The following is a 6560-nucleotide window of genomic DNA, read 5'->3' as shown; positions in this document are numbered from 1 at the left end:
CAAAAATGAGATATCACTAACTCACAACTATCAATTAACAACAATCATAAGCAACTGTAACCCTCAATAAACAAAAATAAACATTCAAATATTACTTGATATTAAGATGACAATTCATAAATATGGGTACAATTCAATTTTTTTTTATTTAAACTGTTGACTAAGTTTCACCACCTGTTAAAAATTCTAAAAAATATCCAAATGTACATTATTAAAATTAAGATACATGTATGCCTTTTCAAACCAGATGCTCCGCAGGGCGTAGCTTTATACGACCGCAGAGGTTGAACCCTGAACGGTTGGGGCAAGTATGGACACAACATTCAAGCTGGATTCAGCTCTAAATTTGGATTGTGATTAAATAGTTGACACAGCATAGGTTTCTGACACAGAATGAATGTGTTCTAATGAAATTGAAATTTTTGTTTTCTCTTAGAGCAATTCACTATGCTGTTGAATATTATTCCTCTCAAAAAAAATGTTTGAAGAAATTTTCTTTTCATTTATGAAATTTCAAATGAGAAAATTGAACCCAATTTTTTTAATCACATCCCCCTTTCCCTTATTCCAAAACTAATCTCAATTCAAATTTCTAATGGAGTTTGCAACAATTACTACTCATTTAAATACATCATAAAATATTAAGATGTAAAAAAACTGCTTGTTATCACTGAATGGTAAAGATTATTTTAATTTATCAGTTGGTAGTAAAAAGTGAATATACATTGTATATTGTATATATAACAAAGATTTAAGTTGATTCTGGACAAAGAAAGATAACTCCAAATAAAAAAAATTCTTACAATTAGATATTTCTTGCTTACTATTCTGGACAAAGAAAGATAACTCTAATTAAAAACAAAATTGCTATTTCACAATATTTTGCAATAAGATATTTCTTGCCATTGCGCAATACTGTGCAATTGAAAAGACTTGCTATTGCACAAAACTTAATATAATAATTTTAAATCCTGATTTGGACCAACTTGAAAACTGGGCCCATAATCAAAAATCTAAGTACATGTTTGGATTCAGCATATCAAAGAACCCCAAGATTTCAATTTTTGTTAAAATCAAACTAAGTTTAATTTTGGACCCTTTGGACTTTAATGTAGACCAATTTGAAAACAAGACCAAAAATGAGGAATCTACATACACAGTTAGATTTGGCATATCAACGAACCCCATTTATTCAATTTTTGATGAAATCAAATAAAGTTTAATTTTAGACCCCGATTTGGACCAACTTGAAAACTGGGCCGATAATCAAGAATCTAAGTTCATTTTTAGATTCAGCATATCAAAGAACCCAACCGATTAATTTTATGTCAAAATCAAACGAAGTTTAATTTTGGACCCTTTGGACCTTAATGTAGACCAATTTGAAAACGGGACCAAAAGTTAAAAATCTACATACACAGTTAGATTCGGCATATCAAAGAACCCCAATTATTCAATTTTGATGAAATCAAACAAAGTTTAATTTTGGACCCTTTGGGCCCCTTATTCCTAAACAGTTGGGACCAAAACTTCCAAAATCATTACCAACCTTCCTTTTATGGTCATAAACCTTGTGTTTAAATTTCATAGATTTCTATTTACTTATACTAAAGTTATGGTGCGAAAACCAAGAAAAATGCTTATTTGGGTCCCTTTTTGGCCCCTAATTCCTAAACTGTTGGGACCTAAACTCCCAAAATCAATACCAACCTTCCTTTTGTGGTCATAAACATTGTGTATAAATTTCATTATTTTCTATTTACTTAAACTAATGTTATTGTGCGAAAACCAAGAATAATGCTTATTTGGGCCCTTTTTTGGCCCCTAATTCCTACACTGTTGAAACCAAAACTCCCAAAATCAATCCCAACCTTTCTTTTGTGGTCATAAACCTTGTGTCAAAATTTCATAGATTTCTATTAACTTAAACTAAAGTTATAGTGCGAAAACCAAGAAAATGCTTATTTGGGCCCTTTTTGGCCCCTAATTCCTAAAATGTTGGGACCAAAACTCCCAAAATCAATACCAACCTGCCTTTTGTGGTCATAAACCTTGTGATAAAATTTTATAGATTTATATTCACTTTTACTAAAGTTAGAGTACGAAAACTAAAAGTATTCGGACGACGACGACGACGACGACGCCAACGTGATAGCAATATACGACGAAAATTTTTTCAAAATTTGCGGTCGTATAAAAAGTTTAAAAGTTTAACGAACTTCAATTTAGATAGAAAACCTCAGTAGTGAAATAAATGCATATACTCAGATAAATGCTAAAATTTATCATAGTTTCAAGGCCTGTAAATAAAGTACTAAAAGCTCATGTATCTTACTTCTGCTAATACAAATATCTACAAATAAAATATGATACACATATAACATCTGAATAGTTTGCAATAGTTTATTTTCTTTTTTGTATTACACAAAGAATAAATGTATGTCAGATGTTCCCACTTAACTTTTAAACTATTTTCTCATATTTCATTTCCAAATTGTTCTCATCTTGTTTCCTTTTATTCATGATATAATAATAACTTTGCCCTGTATATTCCCTTGGACTATTGAAAATATAAAACTCTGAGACAATCCTTCATTTTTTTCACAGATGGTAGCTTGATATAAACAGAACTTGTGACCAATCCTTTTTTTTTTTAATTAAAGCAGAATATTGATTTACTGTAAAAATCAGTCAAACATACACAAAATGTGTGCACAAAGTGTGTGCACATCTTCAAGGCTTCAAGGCTGCTAAATTCATTGTTTTAGGTCATAATTTCATAAAATCATTATGGAGCTACCATTTGATTTTTATGGGGGGCTAGGATGAAATTTGAAAAAAATAGGCAGGACAGGAGTTTTGAGTAAAAAAAAAGGCAGGATGAGAGACTTGGGAAAAAAAAGTCAGGATGACAATTTATGTAAAAAAGTCAGGATAAACTAAAAAAAAAAGCAGGACCGGATAGAGTGAAAAATAAAAAGGCAGGACAGAGATTACAACTAAAAAAAAATGCAGGACAAAATTTTCATCCTAGCACCCGCCCCCCCTCCCCCCATAAAAATCAAATGGTAGCTCCCTTAGAAAAACATTGAGATCTGCTAAAAATGGTGAAGACATAAACTTAGCTCTTGCACTATACTTATACAAACTCACTGTATGATTTTCTAACTAATACTTCCAAGCCAAAATTTCATACAATGACTACCATGGTTAATACACTATAACTCCTACTGGAATAGTACAATTCTATTGAAGTTACTATCCTACTCTGTCCCTACTTTTTCAATTTATACCATTTAATCATGACAAGTTTTGACTGAACGAATTCAGTCTAATTAGTACAAAAGTCATAATTACAATTATGTCAACTAATTAAACTTTGCATGCTAACATTACAAGAATGACCAAATAATTAAATTACACATAATTACCTCAACTTGCACTTGTAATGTGATGTGATGATTTCTCAATTTATGACATCAAAATAATTTGAATTAGTCCAAATCTGGTAATCAAATTATCGTTTTATTTCAGGGTACTATTGGTTTGAGAAATTTTTCAGTATTTTGGATGTATGTATAAATCTCAATGTTTTAAAGTTTAATCTAAGAAGACTTTAAGATGACTCATTTACATTAGAATCTGACTGAGGAAGGATATCTGTTATCTGAAATATTTATAAATAATTACATTTAAAGTAACCTTTTTTTGTATTTGGAGTTGTTGTGTACAATTTTTTAGGCGTTTATATCTTAATGTATATATCTTAATTTTTAAAATTTCGAAATCTGAATATGAAATTTTCAGTAGAAAGTAGAAGAGGGCAAAACTTAGAAAAAGAAAACAGAAAGTGTGTATTGTGTAATTACATTTTACATTACATTTCTATTAGTTCAGCTTTTGATAACTTTAGTCTGTAGAAAACAATGAATTGCATCTCATTACTTTTTATGTACTCAAAAACCTTTTTATTGAAGAAATTCCACTTGATATGTTGCATATCAACTGGAATTGCTACAATGAAATTGTTGTTAACTAAAAATTACTGTAAGCAAGATAATCTCATCCTTGAAGTTAACAGGGCTGGAGGCTTTCAAAAGCCTGTGTTGTTCAACTGATTCTAATATGGTTTTGGAAATCATGTAATTGAACAGATACCCAAATAATGATTGCGACAAATTTATTTTAATTTTGACCCCGTATTTAGGTCAAGAAAAACTCCTGGTGGCCATCTTGAACAGTAATTAGGCAACAAAGAAGCAACACTTCATAAGGAACATTCATGCCATGTTTGGGTACATTTCATTCAGTGGTTCTCAGAAGAAGTTCAAAATGTAAAAAGTTGACCACAATGATGATGACAGATGCCAAGTGATGAGAATAGCTCACTTGGCCCTTTGGGCAGGTGAGCTTAAAAACTTAAAATTCTTCTGTGAAATTAAACTTGGCAATTTTGCAGAAATACCTGGAGTAGTTATTTTTCAACCAACAGCCTTCAATGGTTTAAATTCAGACTTTTGCTCAAGAAGATGACATATATTTACCAAATAAAAGGAAACTTTTGTGTAACCTTAAGTATAAGTTAATTGGCATTTCTACCAAAAAGGCCAACCATTTTGAAACAAGAGTGCACACACACACTCAATATAAAAAAGAAGATGTGGTATGATTGCCAATGAAACAACTAACCACAAAAGACCAAAATGACACAAACATCATTAACAACTATAGGTCACTATGGCCTTCAACAATGAGCAAAGCCCATACCGCATAGTCAGCTATAAAAGGCCCCGGTAAGACAATGTAAAACAATTCAAACAAGAAAACTAACGGCCTTATTTATGTAAAAAAATGAACGAAAAACAAATATATAACACATAAACAAACGACAACCACTGAATTACAGGCTCATGAATTGGGACAGGCACATACATCAATAATGTGGCAGGGTTAAACATGTTAGCCGGATCCCAACCCTCCCCTAACCTGGGACAGTGGTATAATAGTACAACATAAAAAACAAACTATAAAAATCAGTTGAAAAAGGCTTAACTCATCAGATAGACAACAAGCATACTTTACAAATAATAATTGATTTTGTATTGAAAGCGTTTTAATACTATAAGCATTAGGTCAACTATATGTGGTGTTGTAATGATTGTTAGATGTACATGTCTGTTTAGCAGGTTTCATTTTTCGTCCCTCTTTTTTCATCTAACCTTGACCACATTATTACGGTTTACTAGTCGATTTTAAATCTTTAAATCCATGAAGTCAGGTTCTGGTCATGGGACCACTGTCTGATAGACATAATTATTGTAATTTGTCTGAGGTCTCAAATAATGATTGTAACTTTAAGGAAACTAGAGGCTCTAAAGAGCCTGTGTCGCTCACCTTGGTCTATGTAAATATTAAACAAAGGAAGCAGATGGATTCATGACAAAATTGTGTTTTGGTGATTGTGATATGTTTGTACATCTGACATTACTGAACATTCTTGCTGCTTACAATTATCACTATTTTTTATGAACTTGGCCCAGTAGTTTCTGTGGAAAATGTAACCAGAAGTAAAAATTTACAAATTTTATGAAAATTGTTAAAAATTGACTATAAAGGACAATAACTCCTTAGGGTCTCAATTGACCATTTTGGTCATGTTGACTTATTTGTAAATCTTACTTTGCTGAACATTTTGGCTGTTTACAGTTTAACTCTATCTATAATAATATTCAAGATAATAACCAAAAACAGCAAAATTTTCTTAAAATTACCAATTCAGGGACAGCAACCCAACAACGGGTTCTCTGATTCATCTGAAAATTTCATGGAAGATAGAACTTGACCTGATGAACAAATTAACCTCTTGTCAGATTTGCTCTAAATGCTTTGGTTTTGGAGTTATAAGCCAAAAACTGCGTTTTACCCCTATGTTCTATTTTTAGCCATGGCGGCCATCTTGGTTGGTTTGGAGGGTCACCCCACACATTTTTTAAACTAGATACCCCAAATATGATTGTGGCCAAGTTTGGATTAATCTGGCCCAGCAGTTTCAAAGGAGAAGATTTTTGTAAAAGATATATAAAATTTACGAAAAATGGTTAAAATTGACTATAAAGGACAATAACTCCTTAGGGTCTCAATTGACCATGTTGGTCATGTTGACTTTTTTGTAAATCTTACTTTGCTGAACATTTTGGCTGTTTACAGTTTAACTCTATCTATAATAATATTCAAGATAAATACCCCTATGTTCTATTTTTAGCCATGGCGGCCATCTTGGTTGGTTTGGAGGGTCACCCCACACATTTTTTAAAACTAGATACCCCAAAGATGATTGTGGCCAAGTTTGGATTAATCTGGCCAAGCAGTTTCAGAGGAGAAGATTTTTGTAAAAGATATATAAAATTTACGAAAAATGGTTAAAAATTGACTTTAAAGGGCAATAACTTCTAAAGGGGTCAACTGACCATTTTGGTCCTGTTGACTTTTTTGTAAATCTTTGCTGAACATTATTGCTGTTTACAGTTCATCTCTATCTATTACAATATTCAAGATAATAA

Source organism: Mytilus trossulus, chromosome 9, assembly GCF_036588685.1.
Source record: "Mytilus trossulus isolate FHL-02 chromosome 9, PNRI_Mtr1.1.1.hap1, whole genome shotgun sequence".
In the NCBI taxonomy this organism is placed as follows: Eukaryota; Metazoa; Mollusca; class Bivalvia; order Mytilida; family Mytilidae; genus Mytilus; species Mytilus trossulus.
The sequence above is the reverse complement of the archived record's forward strand: the minus strand, read 5'-3'. Positions refer to the sequence as shown.